The 17,328-nt window shown below is 45.2% G+C and overlaps 1 long non-coding RNA gene and 1 pseudogene across 1 annotated transcript in view; one reads left to right on the forward strand and one right to left on the reverse strand.

The window, feature by feature from the left end:
* The window catches only part of LOC142599252 (uncharacterized), a 404,930-nt gene that overhangs the window by 113,117 nt on the left and 274,485 nt on the right, over positions 1 to 17,328 (forward strand). The gene's annotated exons all lie outside the window — the stretch shown is intronic.
* The window catches only part of LOC142599295 (spliceosome-associated protein CWC27 homolog), a 39,845-nt pseudogene continuing 39,164 nt past the window's right edge, over positions 16,648 to 17,328 (reverse strand).

Genomic DNA, 17,328 nt, shown 5'->3' on the forward strand with positions numbered 1-17,328 from the left:
AGCCGCCTTTTCTCCAGGCTGAACCATCCCAACTCTCTCAGCCTGTCCTCATAGGAGAGGTGTTCCAGCCCTCTCATCAGCTTCATGGCCCTCCCCTGGACTTGCTCCAACAGCTCCATGTCTTTCTTGTACCAGGGCCCCCAGAGCTGGATGCAGTACTCCAGGTGGGGGGTTCTCACAAGAGTAGAGGGGCAGAATCACCTCCCTTGACCTGCTGGTCACACTTCTTTTGATGCAGCCCAGGACACGGTTGGCTTTCTGGGCTGCAAGCGCACACTGCCGGCTCATGCTGAGCTTCTCATCAATCAATAATCCCAAGTCCTTCTCCTCAGGGCTGCTCTCAGTCCATTCTCTGCCCAGCCTGTAGTTGTACTTGGGATTGCCCCAACCCACATGCAGGACCTTGCACTTGGCCTTGTTGAACTTCATGTGGTTCGCACGAGCCCACCTCTCCAGCCTGTCAAGGTCCCTCTGGATGGCATCCCTTCCCTCCAGCGTGTCGACCACACCACACAGCTTGGTGTCGTCGGCAAACTTGCTGAGGGTGCGCTCGATCCCACTGTCCATGTTGCCGACAAAGATGTTGAACAGTGCTGGTCCCACTACCGACCCCTGAGGAATGCCACTCGTCACCGTTCTCCACTTGGACATTGAACCATAGACCACAACTCTTTGAGGGCGACCATCCAGCCAATTCTTTATCCACCGAGTGGTCCATCCATCAAATCCATGTCTCTCCAACTTAGAGACAGTGTCAAATGCTTTGCGCAAGTCCAGGTAGATGATGTTAGTTGCTCTTCCCTTATCCACCAGTGCTGTAATGCCATCATAGAAGGTGACCAAATTTTTTAGGCATGATTTCACAAATTCACAGATTCACAGATTGGTAGGGGTTGGAAGGGACCTCTGGAGATCATCTAGTCCAACCTTTCTGATAGAGCTGGGTCACTATAGAGTATGTTGCACAGGATTGCATCCAGACAGGTTTCGAATATCTCCAGAGAATGAGACTCCACTACCTCTCTGGGCAGTCTGTTCCAGTGCTTGGTCACCCTCAAAGTGAAGAAGTTTTTCCTCATATGCAGACGTGTTCCTGTGTTCCAGTTTGTGCCCATTGCCCCTTGTCCTGTCGCTGGGCACCAGTGAAAAGAGTCTGGCCCCTTCCTCTAGGCATCCACCCTTTAGGTATTTATAAGCATTGATGAGATCCCCTCTCAGTCTTCTCTTCTCCAGGCTAAACAGACCCAGCTCTCTCAGCCTTTCCTCATATGAGAGATGCTCCAGTCCCCTAATCATCTTTGTTGACCCCCGCTGGACTCACTCCAGTAGTTCCCTGTCTTTCTTGAACTGAGGAGCCCAGAACTGGACACAGTACTCCAGATGTTGTGGCCTCACCAGGGCAGAGTAGAGGGGGAGGATAACCTCCCTCAACCTGCTGACTGTGCTCTTCTTAATCCACCCCAGGATACCATTGGCCTTCTTGGCCACAAGGGCACATTGCTGGCTCATGCTTAACTTCTTGTCCACCAAGACTCCCAGGTCCTTCTCCGCAGTGCTGCTTCCCAGCAGGTCAACCCCTAACCTGTACTGGTGCTTGGGGGTATTCCTCCCTAGGTGCAGGACCCTACACTTGCCCTTGTTGAATTTCATATGGTTCCTCTCCACCCAACTCTCTAGTCTGTCCAGGTCTCGCTGAATGGCAGCACAGCCTTCTGGTATGTCGGCCACTCCTTCCAGCTTAGTATCGTCAGTGAATTTGCCCTTAGTTAATCCATGTTGGCTGCCATGAATCACATCCTTCTTTTCCATGTGCCTGAGCATAGTCTCCAGGAGGGTCTGCTCCATGACCTTGGCAGGCACGGAGGTGAGATGGACCATTTTATAGTTCCCCAGTTCTTCCTTTTTTCCCTTCTTAAAAATAGGGGTTATGTTTCCCCTTTTCCAGTCAGTGGGAACGTCACCAGACTGCCACAACTTCTCTAATATGATGGACAGCAGCTTAGCCCCTTCATCCGCCAGTTCCCTCAGGACTCACAGATGCATCTCATCAGGTCCCATGGACTTGTGCACCTTCAGGTTCCTTAGATATTCTCGAACCTGATCTTCTCCTACAGTGGGCAGTTCTTCATTCTCCCAGTCCCTGCCTTTGCCTTCTGTGACCTGGGCAGTGTGGCTCAAGCATTTGCCAGTGAAGACTGAGGCAAAGAAGTCATTGAGTACCTCAGCCTTCTCCATATCCTGGGTAACCAGTTCATCCATTTCATTCTGGAGGGGACCCATGTTTTCCCTCGTCCTCCTTTTATCACTGACATACCTATAGAAGCTTTTCTTGTTGTCCTTGATATCCCTGGCCAGATTTAATTCTATCAGGGCTTTGGCTTTCCTAACCTGATCCCTGGCTGCTCGGACAGTTTCTCTGTATTCCTCTGTGTTGGTTTTGCGTGGCAAGGTTTTGGTAGCGGGGGGGCTACAGGGGTGGCTTCTGTGAGAAGCTGTTAGAAGCTACCCCTGTGTCTGATAGAGCCAATGCCAGCCGGCTCCAAGACGGACCCGCCGCTGGCCAAGGCCAAGCCAATCAGCGCCTCTGTGATAACATATTTAAGAAAGAGAAAAACAGTTAGAGGGAGAGCTTTTGCAACCGGAGAGAGGAGTGAGAAGATGTAAGAACATCTGCAGACACCAAGGTCAGTGAAGAAGGAGGGGGAGGAGGTGCTCCAGGCGCCGGAGCAAGATTCCCCTGCAGCCCATGGAGGGAGGATGAGGGGGTGTAGAGATTCCACCTGCAGCCTGTGGAGGACCCCACACCGGAGCAGGTGGAGACACCTGAAGGAGGCTGTGACCCCGTGGGAAGCCCGCACTGGAGCAAGCTCCTGGCAGGACCTGTGGACCCATGGAGAGAGGAGCCCACGCCAGAGCAGGTTTGCTGACAGGACTTGTGACCCCGTGGGGGACCCACGCTGGAGCAGTCTGCTCCTGAAGGTCTGCACCCCGTGGAGGAGACTCACGTTGGAGAAGGTCATGAAGGACTGTCTCCTGTGAGAGGGACCCCACGCTGGAGCGGGGGAACGATGAGTCCTCCCCCTGAGGATGAAGAGGCGGCAGAGACACCGCGTGATGAACTGACCGTAACCCCCACTCCCCGTCCCCCTGTGCCGCTGGGGGGGCGGAGGTTGAAGCCGGGAGTGAAGTTGAGCCCGGGAAGATGGGAGGGGTGGGGGGAGGTGTTTTTAAGATTTGGTTTTATTTCTCATTCCTCTACTCTGTTTTGCTTAGTAATAAATAAGATGAATTCCCTCTCTAAGTTCGGTCTGTTTTGCTCGTGATGATAACTAGTGAGCGATCTCTCCCTGTCCTTATCTCGACCCACAAGCTTTTTGTTATAGTTTTTCTCCCCTGTCTAGTTAAGGAGGGGGAGTGATAGAGCGTCTTTGGTGGGCACCTGGCCTCCAGCCACCGTCAACCCACCACACTCCTTTATCACTTTGAGGAGGAAGTTGTCACCAACACATTCCAGGAACTTCCTGGATTGCTTGCACTCAGCTGCATTGTCCCTCCAACAGATGTCAGGGTGGTTGAAGTCCCCCATAAGGACCAGGGCTTGTGAGCGTGAGGCTGCTCCTATCTGCCTATAGAGGGCTTCATCTGCTCCATCTCCCTGGTCAGGTGGCCTGTAGCAGACCCCCACTATGATGTCCCCTGCCCCTGCCATTCCTTTAATCCTGACCCATAAGCCTCTTGGTTGGCTCCTCATTCATCCCCAGGTGGAGCTCCATGCATTCCAGCTGGTCATTGACATAGAGGGCAACGCCCCCTCCTCTTCTCCCCTGCCTGTCCTTCCTAAAAAGCCTGTATCCTTCCATCCCAACTCTCCAGTCATAGGAGCCATCCCACCACGTCTCTGTAATGCCAATAAGGTCATAGCCCTGCAGGTGTGTGCACCTCTCCAAGTCCTCTTGCTTGTTCCCCATGCTACATGTGTTTGCATAGAGGCATTTCATTTGGGCCCCCGATGAGGCTGACTTACTGGCTGGAATTCCTTTGATGTATTTTTCCAGTGTTTCCCTGTTTGTTCATATTGCCTCTGGAGCCCCTGACTCATCTCCTCTAGACTCCAAGTGTGCTGCAGCATGTCCAGCATGTCTCTGAGCAACAGGCTGAGGGCCCTTGCTGGCACCCCATCCCTCCAACAGAAGAAATATGTTTAGGGAAGACAGTCTGGGTTACTCCTGCTTCGGGTAAAGGCAAACCCATCTGTGGGATTGCTTTTGCTCCAGGACCTGGGTGCACTTTGTTTGGCAGTGCAGAAGGATGAGACAGTCCAATGTATACCTCAGGGGGATTTGATTTTGGGTGAGAAGAGACAATGATTTTAATTCTATAATGTTTACTGCTATAATGTAATGCGTGTCATCATTATTATGATTGCTATTGACGTGGTATAGCCCCAGCCGGCAGCTGAGCACCACGCACTGCTCGCTCACCCCTCCCCCAGCGGGATGGGGAGGAGAACGGAAAAACAACGGCAAAGCCTCGTGGGTTGGGATAAGGACAGTTTACTGGGACAGCAAGGGAGAGGGAAATAATCAACAGCAGTACTGATAACAGATATTCACAATGGGTGATAACAGAAAGCAATTTACCGATCCAAGGACCGACCAACCAGATGCTCAGGCCGTCCTGGAGCCATGCGGAGCCCGCCCCTCCTCGACTAGCCCCCTTTTATGGTGAGCATGATGTCACATGGTATGGAATAACCCCTTGGCCAGCTTGGCTCACCTGTCCTGGCGCCTTGTGAAATTAACTCTATCCTAGCCAGAACCAGGACAGCTATATGCTATAGTAATAGTATTAAAGTAAGAATTATCCAATTTAATGAAGAATGAACTTTGATGAAACTGATCAAAATGCAGAGGTGATGAAACCAGAACTGGCTTTAGCAACGAGCATCCAGCAACTTCCGCGAGACTGACATCTCAACCCGCAGAGCGTGAGCATGGACTACACCGTATGCATCAGCTACAAGTTCCGGATGCAGCATGCAGCAATCCACCATCACACACCATCTTTCCTGCCCTGAAAGATGGTTATGACAGATGGATCCCAAAGTCATGGACTAAAGGAACTCAGTGGACATTTTTGTGGACATTTATGAACATTTTATAGACATTTTACAGTGGTGGTCCATTGACTAAGAAAATTATATCTATGTGTATATATCAAAAAAGACAGAAAAAATGATGTTGATTAATGGCAATATCTTGGAAAATATGGGACCTGGACATGACGTAGATGGTATAGAATAAGGGGTGGATACTGTCCTGGTTTCGGCAGGGCTTGAGTTAATTTTCTTTCTAGCGGCTGGTATAGTGCTGTGGTTTGGATTTACAATGAGAATAATGTTGATAACACACCAATGTTTTTAGTTGTTGCCAAGTAGTCAAGGACTTTTCAGCTTCTCATAGTGGCCTGCCAATGAGAAGGCATGGGGCGCCCAAGAAACTGGGAGGGGCTGCAGCCAGGACAGCTGACCCAAACTGACCAAAGAGATATTCCATACCATATGATTTCATGTCCTCTTTATAACTGGGGGGTGGGTTGAGAGGCTGCGCAGCAGCAGAGCATTGACTTTGGAGTGATGGCATTTGTCTTCCCAAGTAACTGTTATGTGTGATGGAGCCCTGCTTTCCTGGAGATGGCTGAACACCTGCCTGCCCATGGGAAGTGGTGAATGAATTATTTGTCTTGTTCTGCTTGCGCGTGTGGGCTGGGAGGCTGGGCAGCTGGGGGGTCTTGTGTAGCGTTGACTTCAGGTGGTAAGAAATTGTGCTGTTCATCACTTGTTTTGTGTATCATTATTATTATTATTATTATTATTAATTATCCTTTTTGTGTTTGTCCTATTAAACTGTTTTTATTTCAAGTCATGATTTCTCTCACTTTCACTCTTCCAGTTTTCTCCTCCATCCCATCGGGGGTTGGGTGGGGGCGTGAGCGAGCGGCTGCGTGATGCTTAGTTGCCAGCCAGGGCTAAACCATGACAGTTTTAACTGCAAAACTGGAATTTAGCAGAAAATCTAACTGTAAACAAGCTGAAGGACAAACCCCAAAACAAAACATGATAATTACCTGCAACTAGTTGTTTTCTTTTCTATGTTAGTTTCTTCCTCTTGAAGTGGCTGCTTAACAGTTTCACTCATATCAATTTTCAACTTTTTGGCAATGCGTTCTTTTATTCAAAATCTCTCATTGCTAGCAGCTTCACCTTCTACACTATCAACATCTTAATCATGTTCTTCTTCCTCCTTTATTGATTTAAAATGATAAAAACTTCTCTTTTAGCTTTTTTTTTTAACTACAGAATTTTGAATATGGAATGTTTTTTAAAAAAGATAAACTCTTAAAAAATAAACCAAACAAAACTTCGTTTCAAAGCAAACCTTTCAAACAAGTATATCCTTATTTGCTTCAGAGGGAATACAAAATTAGAAATATGATAATTAAACATTTTTTCTTATTCAAATTACATCTTTTTTATATTGCTTAAAAAAAAACCCAAAACTAAAATGTTCTGTTCTAAACTGTAAACCCTTACAGGTCTGCAGAAGACCTCATAGCAATGTGGTATTAATCTGGTTACTGTTCACTGATCCAAAGTTTGATTAAGGCAATACATTAACCATTTCCTTCATTTTCCATTAAAAGGAAACAAAAATCATTAAAAGTTTCCTGCCAGAGGGGTATGCTACAGTCATGACGATTGGACTTGATGATCTTAGGTCTTTTCCAACCTTAAAGATTCTATGATTCTATGATGGGATCGAAGAGGTTTGCCCATCAGTCTCCATGAGGAAATTTACAAATACCACGTTGATCAAAAGAGGTTGTGAAAACCTGTGGAAACAATCATCATCCCCATTTGCTATAGAAGTACTATGCTTCCAGGCCAGAAAGGGGTTAAACCACCTAAGTTCGAAGACATTTGGAGGAAGAAATAAGTCATTCCTCTCAGCAATGAAGCATCAATGTGACTAGACCAAGGGTTCTAAGTTTGACTACTGCACCTCGAAGCTTCCCTGAAGAAGGAAGCCTGCATGAATCTTCATGGAAGGATGCCAGTTCAGAGACGAGATGGCATATCTCTTTATATTTATTTTGGAATGGTACTAATTAGCCAAATAGAAAGCATCACATGCTATGTGATTGTAATTTTAACCACACAGAGAGAAAGGACAGACTTATAAATGGTATTCAAGAGGACCATACTGTATCCAGGAGACTGCCAGGACATCAGCACTTGGAGAGGAACACTCTAAAGACAGTGTACACATCTTGGATGTGACTGACAGGTAGGAGGAGGAGTAGCACAAAGACCATCATGTCCATAAACATGGAGGGAGAGAGGGGAGAAAAATAAAAAGCAGCGAGATGCACAAATTGGGAAGACAAGAGAAAAATCAAGAGCTGGATTTCAGATGCTGAATTTGAGTCACTGTTTAGGAATCTTCAGACTACCAGGCTTTGATTTTAAATTTAGACAAAAGAAGACCAGTCAGGAATAAAAAATGAAATCTGTGAATATTCAGCACAGTAAAATAGCAGAATATTGTCAATGAAATAGCTGAAAGGTTGTTGTGGGGGCTTGTTCTTTTTAAATAAGGGAAAGAGAAAAGTGAAACAGGACCAGCATTTCACCTAATTTCCTATAAAGTTATTGTTTGACAGAGGATATAGTGAAACTTACCAAAGGATTTGCTTGTCATGGAGACAGAATGACAACAGACCTGAATGGCAGGAGGCAGAATCCAGAAAAGGAACATGACACAACTGTGTTCAAGGTGTTTAACAGTCAAGGATGAAGACAGACTTCTGGTGGAGACAAGAGCATTTCACTGAAACACAAGTAGCTGGAGAGGAGAATTTCTAGGAAAAAAAAATGGACAACTCCAGACAAATTGCAATTACTCAGTAGTAAGCTAATTAAAAATTACAAAAATGTGAGTAATGGGAGGGGGATTCCATGGATATTATTTTAAAATGGGAGAGACAAAATAGTTCAACTTGTCCAACTCAGCTGAATCCCCTACTCCCAGAACCTTCTATTCCCCTCACTCTGGACAGGATTTCACCAATTTCTTCTAAAAAAAACCCCAAAAAACAAAAATGAGAAAATATGGTATAACCTTCCTCCTCAACCCCTTCCCTCCTGCAACTCTTTTCTCCTGCCCAGTCTCCTCCTTCAGTCCCTCTTCTGTCCTCATTAACTCCATCTGATCTTGTATCTTTTTAGACTCATTTTTCTGAAGTCTCATTACCAACTAATATACTTAACACATTTCCAGCCCAGAGTGGGCTACATGACAACTTGGAAAGGAAGCAGCTGTTCAGGTGGACGATGGTGTTCCCCTAGTGACACAGAAATGCAAAACTGCCGGTCTGGAAGCTCTACTATTTTTGCTGTTGTTAAGTGAGTAGAGTTGCCCTATTCTTCTGTTTGGTCTTGGAAACAAATATGTAATGAGAGATTTTGTGTCAGAATGACTCATGGCTACTGTATCTAATATAATTTTGAGAAGATTATTGATTGGGGGGTGGTGGTGTAGAATATCAAGTTTTAGCTATCCATAATATTACATGAAGCTTCCTGTTCTTTAACTACCTAGTAAATGGAGAGAGGAAAACAAGTTGCATAGAAAAGGGAAACAGAGGAAGGTCACTGGTGGAAAAAAGTTTCTTTCTTGTGAACACATTATATATAATGTTTTCATTTATGACAGGCACAAAAAGACGCTTAATGAATAGTGATGAGGTATTGTTAATACAAAGGATCTGACTCTCGGAGCATGAAATCTATGACCTTGAGGACTGCAGTAAGAGAAACAGGATGATATTTAATAGCATATAGGGAATAATAACTAGAGTTTCCCTTACATGCTAGAGACTTGTTATTTGGGGGAGGTAGGGAGATATGGAAGAATTATTTGCTCATAGAATGACTATAAAACTACTGACATTGCAGTCATGCAAATGTGAAAGTGATCCTGCGATGTATTAACTGAAATAAATCCAAGAGAGATAATAAAGTACTAGTACCACTTTACAAGGTTCAGTTAGCTGCCTGAAATGCTAGATTCTACCTAATATCATTCAATGAAATGAAATCTAAGGAGAGCATCTGCAGAAAAAGGCCTCCCCATTTCCTACTTCATGACATTATTATAACAGCAGATTAGTTAGTGTCGTGGTTTAGGCCCAGCCGGCAGCAGAGCACCACACGGCCGCTCACTCACCCCTCCCCCAGCGGGATGGGGAGGAGAAGTATAACAAAAAGCTTGGGTCGAGATAAGGACAGGGAGAGATCACTCACTAATTATCGTCACGAGCAAAACAGACTGAACTGAGAGAAGAAATTCATCTAATTTATTACTAAGCAAAACAGACTAGAGGAATGAGAAATAAAATCCAATCTTAAAACACCTCCCCCCACCCCTCCCTTCTTCCCGGGCTCAATTTCACTCCTGCCTTCAACCTCCTCTCTGCCTCAGCGGCACAGGGGGACGGGGAATGGGGGTTACGGTCAGTTCATCACACGGTGTTTCTGCCGCTTCTTCATCCTCAGGGGGAGGACTCCTCTCATCGCCCCCCTGCTACCAAAACCTTGCCACGCAAACTCAACATAGTTAGGCTGAAAAATAAAATCGAAATAAATATACCTAAGATGTCCCTGTTTAATATCCCCCAAATCCAGTTCATTTAACAAAGGGCTATTTGAACATTTGAAGGATCATTAATTAAGTACCATTCTCAGAACCCTTCTAACACTTAAACGCTCCTGTATAGCACGAATTAAAAAGGAGAAGAGTCCAAGAACCTGATATCATACTATGCTTTGTGGAAAAAGCAACAGGAAATAGTTGAAGCAGACTGATTTCTTTTTGTTTAGGCACAAGAATGGGAAAGACTCTGTCTTTCCTTCACTTCCACAGTGCATCAGCTAACAAGGCAGTACCTACGCATGGTGGATAGACATGGAAAACAGTATTTTCAGGATTCAGTTTGGGGAATGGGAGATTATGTTCCCAGTCAAATATTACATCCTTGTCTCAACAGCAACTCAAAGGACTATCCCCATGACCTATAGCTGGAGGCAAAGACATACTTCAGCTAGTAACCTTATTCTGCACCATGTATGACAATCTCCTTTTAATTAAAACATAAAATTATAGAATCATTTAGGTTGGAAAAGACCCTTAAGATCACTGAGTCCAACTGTTAACCTAACATTGCCAAGTCCACCACTAAACCATGTCTCCAAGCGCCACATCTACACAGCTTTTAAATACCTCCAGGGATGGTGACTCAACCACTTTCCTGTGCTTCACAAGCCTTTCGGTGAAGAAATTTTTCCTAATACCAATCTAAACCTCCCCTGGCACAACCTGAGGCTGTTTCCTCTCATCCTATCACTTGTTACCTGGGAAAAGACACAGAATCTCTCACCAAAAGTTTTTAAGAAAATGTCCTGGTTTCAGGTATAATAGAGTTAATTTTCACAAGGAGCCAGGACAGGTGAGTCAAGCTGGCCAGGGGACTATTCCATACCATGTGACATCATGCTCACCATAAAAGGGGGCTAGTCAGGGAGGGGCAGGTCGATGCAGCTCCAGGTCTGTGTGTGGGCTCAGTGTCTGTTCTGTTGTCTGGTTGGTAAATTGCCTTGTGTTATCACCCGTTTTGTATATTCAGTTATAAGTTGTTGTTATTTTCAACTTCCTTTACTGTCCCACTAAACTGTTCTTATCCCAACCCATGAGTTACACCTTTGTCTTCCGATTCTCCTCCCCATCCCACTGGGGGAGGGGTGACCGAGCGGCCACCAATGTGGGGCAAGAAGGGTTGAGATAATGACAGATTTGAAAGGAGCATGTTAAAACAAAGTTGTGATAAGTATTTATAATGTTATTTAAACACTGAATGGTCACAATGGTGTTTTGTTTGGTCATGTGGCTCTCGTATGTAAACCCGTACTTGATGTATATATTCCCTGCATGGTGTTTATCATATCTCGGAGAGGAGTAATGATTTTCATTTTGATGTATTGTGTGATATCGATTTATGATAAGATAACATCGATGGTCATGAGTCTAAGCTAGTATTGGTATGTGGCATTTCTGTCATGCCCATATCTTGGACAACATCTCAGAATTCTTTAATAATCATAGCCAATCGATGGGGAACACAGAGGGGGATACCTTCTCCAAATTGTTCACCTCCCCTTTTTCCTTTTGGTTGGTTACAACAGCTTTTGAGAATTTTGAATACCCTTGGAACATTCAGGCCAGCATGTTCCTATAGCTAGGTCTCCTGCATGTTTTCCAAGTCCTGTTCAGGGTTAGCAAAAAAGTGTTTTAAGAATACCACCCAGGGATCTTCCCCGAGGCTGAATATTCAGGGCTGACATGGCATGTGGGAGAGTATGGGCAGGAGCTTCACTCCTGAACAACTACAGGACCCTGATAAAGTGGTAGAATATTTGAAAGGAAAATGCTGTGGGTATTCCAAGGAGGCATGACTTAATGCACTGTGCTGGGCCCTGGCCACTATCTAGCAAAAACTGCTCGATAGTAGGCAGCATCATCAAGGGGAAGAGAGGGAAAACAGACCAACAGGCAATGCAGATACCCAACCCCCATGACAGGCACTGTGGCTACTCAAACCCCTGTGACAGGGACTGCAGGGGAACCAAAAAACCAACCTGTACTGGTATCAGTCGCCCCTATACACAAGAAGAAATACACCAAGAAATCAGTTGGCTTAGTGAAGGATGATGAACCAGGACCATCACGAGAACAGGAGGAAGAGCCAGAACCAGAAGTGATCACCCGATCCCTGTCCCTGAGTGAGCTGCGAGACATGACAAAAGATTTCAGCTGCCTTCCAGGGGAGCACATCATTACCTGGCTGCTCCGCTGCTGGGATAACGGGGCCAGCAGCCTGGAATTGGAGGGTAGGGAGGCCAAGCAGTTGGGATCCCTGTCTAGGGAAGGGGGCATTGACAAGGTGATTGAGGAAAAAGACACAAGTCCTCAGCCTCAGGAGTCAACTCCTGTCAAGTGTGAAGGAAAGGTACCCCTTCAGTGAAAATGTATGTTGGCCAGGCAAGTGGACCACTATGGAGGGAGGTATTCAATATCTGAGGGAATTAGCTGTGCGGGAGATGGTTTATCATGACCCGGACAATGAGCAGTTACCCACAGTTCCTCCTGGCACCACGACTGCCAGTGTTGGGCTGGATGTTCAAAGAGAAGATCTCCTCTACACATCATGCAACTCATGCTACGTGGAGTAAATGGGTCGCACTGATCACACAGCAGGCTCGAACAGGAAACCCTAATCGTCCAGGAATTCTGGAAGTGATCACAGATTGGCCAGAAGGGAAAGATTTCGGAATGTCACCAGAGGAGAAGGTGACGTGCTGAAGAGGCGGCACTGTATAATAAACTGCCAGAAAGTGAGAAGCAATATGCCCTGTTCACTGATGGATCCTGTCGCATTGTGGGAAAACGTCAGAGGTGGAAGGCTGCTGTATGGAGTCCTAGACAATGAGTTGCAGAAGCTGCTGAAGGAGAAGGTGAATCAAGCCAGTTTGCAGAGGTGAAAGCCATCCAACTGGCTTTATACATTGCTGAACAAGAGACAAACCCATCCGGGCTGCCCCATTGTGGCAAGATATTGCTGCCCGGCTAGAGAAGCTGGTTGTAAAGGTAGGTCATGTAGATGCCCACGTACCCAAGAGTTGGGCCCCTGAGGAACATCAGAACAACCAGCAGGTGGATCGGGCTGCCAAGATTGAAGTGGCTCAGGTGGATTTGGACTGGCAACATAAGGGTGAACTATTTATAGCTTGTCAGGCCCATGACACCTCAGGCCATCAAGGAAGAGATGGAACATATAGATGGGCTCGTGATTGAGGGGTGGACTTGACAATGGATGCTATCTCACAGGTCATCCATCAATGTGAAACATGCGCTGCAATCAAGCAAGCCAAGCGGGTAAAGCCTGTCTGGTATGGAGGACAATGGCTGAAATATAAATATGGGAGACCTGGAAGATTAATTACATCACACTCCCACAAACCCGCCAAGGCAAGCGTTATGTGCTTACAATGGTGGAAGCAACCACCGGATGGCTGGAAACATATCCCGTGCCCCATGCCACCGCCTGAAACACTATCCTGGGCCTTGAAAAAAGTCCTGTGGTGACATGGCACCCCAGAAAGAATTGAGTCAGACAATGGGACTCATTTCTGGAACAATCTCATAGACACCTGGGCCAAAGAGCATGGCATTGAGTGGGTGTATCACATCCCCTACCATGCACCAGCCTCTGGGAAAATCAAGCGATACAATGGACTGCTAAAGACTACTCTGAGCGCAATGGGTGGTGGGACCTTCAAACATTGGGATACACATTTAGCAAAGGCCACCTGATTAGTTAACACTAGGGGATCTCCCAATCAAGCTGGCCCTGCACAATCAAAACTTCCACGTATTGTAAAAGTGGATAAAGTCCCCATACTGCACATGAAGAATATGTTGGGGAAGACAGTTTGGATTACTTCTGCTTTGGGAAAGGCAAAGCCATCTGCTGGGTTCCTTTGCTTTAGGACCCAGATGCACTAGGTGGGTAATGCAGAAGGATGGGGAAGTCCGATGTGTACCTCAAGGGAATTTGATTTTGAATGTGTGTTGGATTTGCATGGCAAGGTTTTGGTAGCGGGGGGGGCTACAGGGGTGGCTTCTGTGAGAAGATGCTAGAAGTTTCCCCCATGTCTGATAGAGCCAATGCCAGCCGGCTCCAAGACAGATCCGCCGCTGGCCAAGGCCAAGCCAATCAGCGCCTCTGTGATAACATATTTAAGAAGGAAAAAAACAGTTAGAGGGAGAGCTTTTGCAACCGGAGAGAGGAGTGAGAAGATGTAAGAAACTCTGCAGACACCAAGGTCAGTGCAGAAGGAGAGGGAGGAGGTGCTCCAGGCGCCGGAGCAAAGAGCCCCCGGCAGCCTGTGGAGAAGACCCACGCTGGAGCAGTTCGTGAAGGACTGTAGCCCGTGAGAGGGACCCCACGTTGGAGCAGGGGAACAATGAGAGGAGTTCTCCCCCTGAGGCGGAAGGAGCGGCAGAAACAACGTGTGATCAACTGATTGCAACCCCCATTTCCCCATCCCCCTGTGCTACTGAGGTGGGAGTAGGTAGAAAGTCAGGAGTGAAGTTGAGCCCGGGAAGAAGGGAGGGGTGGGGGGAGGTGTTTTAAGATTTTATTTTATTTCTCATTCCTCTACTCTGTTTTGCTTAGTAATAAATTAGATGAATTTCCTCTCTCAGTTCAGTCTGTTTTGCTCGTGACGATAATTAGTGAGTGATCTCTCCCTGTCCTTATCTCAACCCATAAGCTTTTTGTTATACTTTTTCTCCCCGTCTAGTGAGTGAGGGGAGTGATAGAGCGGCTCTGGTGGGCACCTGGCCCCCAGCCAGGGTCAACCCACCACAGATTGAGAATAGCCAATAAATTAAATTGTAAGATGTTAATTGCTAAATAACTCTGCTATTTTATGTCATCATTGCTACAGTTGCTATATGCTACATCAATGAGATTACCATAAGAATCACCGAAATTAATGAAGGATGAACTTTGATCAAAGTGAGCAAAGGGCCACAATGATAGAACTAAAACTGATTGGTGCCCAGCAACTTCCTTGAAATTGACATCTTCAACATGCAGACTGCAAGCATGGACCATGCCAGATACACCCGGCCGCAAAGTCTGGATGCGTCATGCAACAATCCAGCAGCACACACCATTTCTCCTGCCCTGAGAGACTGTTATGACAGATGGAGCCCAAAGTCGTGGACTAAATGAACTCAACGGACATTTTGGAGGGATGGCCTATAGACTAATGTAATGATATCTGTGTATGCATATATATCTCTCTCTCAAAGATGGAGAAAGTGGTAGTGATTAATTGGAAGTGTAGGATCTGGGCATGACATAGATGGTATGAAATAAGGGGCGGATAATGTCATGGTTTCAGCTAGGATAGAGTTAATTTTCACAAGGAGCCAGGACAGGTGAGTCAAACTGGCCAAGGGAGTATGCCATACAATGTGACATCATGCTCACCATGTGAGTAGAGTGTCCTGTTGTTGGGTCATTAAATTGCTTTCTGTTATCACTAGTTGTGTATATTCTAAGTACTGGGGTTTTTATTTCCCTCTCCCTTTGCTGTCCCAGTAAACTGTCCTCATCCCAACCCATGAGTTTCACCTTTGTCTTCCGATTCTCCTCCCCATCCCACTGGGGTAGGGGTGAGCGATCAGCTGTGTGGTGCTCAGCTGCCAGCAGGGGCTAAACCAGGACAGGAAACTAAGTATCCCTGAGGCGATGGGGAAGGTCCACACATGAAGAAATAAATGATGAAAAGACAGGAAACAAAAGTTACAAGCAAACAATCAGTTCTTGCAAAGGAGGAAGATCATTAGTGTATATCCACAGTAGTCTGTGCTATGGCTTCAGCTGTTCACTGAACTCAGTAACAAAGCAGGCAAGCAGCCAGGTCACTGAGATTTTTGATAATACTAAGTTACTCAGGATAGTAAAGACAAGAGTAGACTGAAGAACTGCTGAAGGAACTGAATGATGAGACAATAAAATGATAGATGAAGTTTGAAGTAGATAAAACTAAAGCTACACATATGGTGAAAAGGAATCCCACAATACAGGACAAGGAGCTCTAGCTGACCATCAATGATCATAAGCAAATTCTTGGAGTTGATATGTTTTTATGGAATTGTCTCAGCTCAATACTCAACAGTGGTTAAAAAAAGCAAATCAGAAGTTAAGAAGTATAAAAAAAGAAACTGAGAACAAACCAAAGACCATCTTTATGTAAACATATAGATTTACGATTCACCTTCACTTTTAATACATTGTTTAGATTTGGTTGCAAAAAAAAATTTAGAACAGAAAAAGAGTCAAAGAAGAACAACAACAAGAATAACCACAGGTACAGAACAACTGCATGAGCAAAAGTTGAGTAGGCTTTAAAAGTTCAGGATAGAGAAGAGATGGCCTAAGAAGGGATTGTGGTAAAGAGAAGTATAAAGGGACTGACTGCTCACTGTCTCTTCCAGCATAAGAGTTAGAAGCTATCAAATAATAGTAGCAGCCAGGTTCAGAACAAAAAGGGGAGGTACTTCCTTCTTGCAACAGACAGGAGGACATGAACGTAAAAAAAACCCAAAAAAACTAAAACAAACCCCAATCAAAAAAAACCCCAAATAAAAACCCACCACATTACAAAAAGAGACTAAAAGAGCTCTATTAAGGATTACTAAATAGATGAACCAAATCAAACTCTGACAATCCCCTGAACGGAAAGTAGATGGAGACTGGGAGACTATTCAGCAAAACAATGTTTGTCTTGCTTTTATTTTTTGTTGGGCATCCACTGATGGCCACTGTTGGTGACAGCATAGTGGGCTAGAGGAACATTTGGTCCAATTGAGCATTGCCATCCTTACTTTCTTAAAGAGTAGCAAACAAACAATGAGCATACATGATGCTAATTAGGTCTAAAAAAAAAAAGTAAATCTATTCTAGAAATTGGAAATCATGTATTAACCTTTTGACAGCAGGAACTAAGCTTAGATGTGGATCATCCTTCATGAGATCATGACTACTTTTACTTTTTTCCTTCATGCTCTGGTTAAAAAAAAAAAAAAAAGAAAAAAGTGTTATAATTTCAGTTTTTGAGAGAGTAGATGGTAAAAAAAGGGTAATGGTAAGATAAAGATAACTTCTTTATCATTACTTTTAACCTAAGCACTAAGCATAAACACTTCAAACAGTAGAAGAACAGAGAAAGCGTTCATTTCATGTGACTAGTTCTAGAGGAGCATCAAGTCCATGGATTTAAAAGGTATTTTGGCAATAAAAATGCACTTCATTTTAAAGTAAGGAGAAGGAAAAAAAAAAAGATTGTCTAATCATCACAATTATTACACATCATTGTCGTGGTTTAACCCCAGCTGGCAGCTAAGCACCATGCCGCTGCTCACTCACTCCCCTGTGGCGGGATCAGGGGAGACAATCACAAGAGTAAAAGTGAGAAAAACTCATGGGTTGAGATAAAGACAGTTTAATAGGTAAAGCAAAAGCTGCATGTGCAATCAAAGCAAAACAAGGAATTCATTCACTACTTCCCATCAGCAGGCAGGTGTTCAGCCATCTCTAGGAAAGCAGGGCTCCATCACGCGTAATGGTTACTTGGGA

The sequence above is a fragment of the Balearica regulorum genome, chromosome W (assembly GCF_011004875.1).
Source record: "Balearica regulorum gibbericeps isolate bBalReg1 chromosome W, bBalReg1.pri, whole genome shotgun sequence".
NCBI classification, from domain to species: domain Eukaryota; kingdom Metazoa; phylum Chordata; class Aves; order Gruiformes; family Gruidae; genus Balearica; species Balearica regulorum.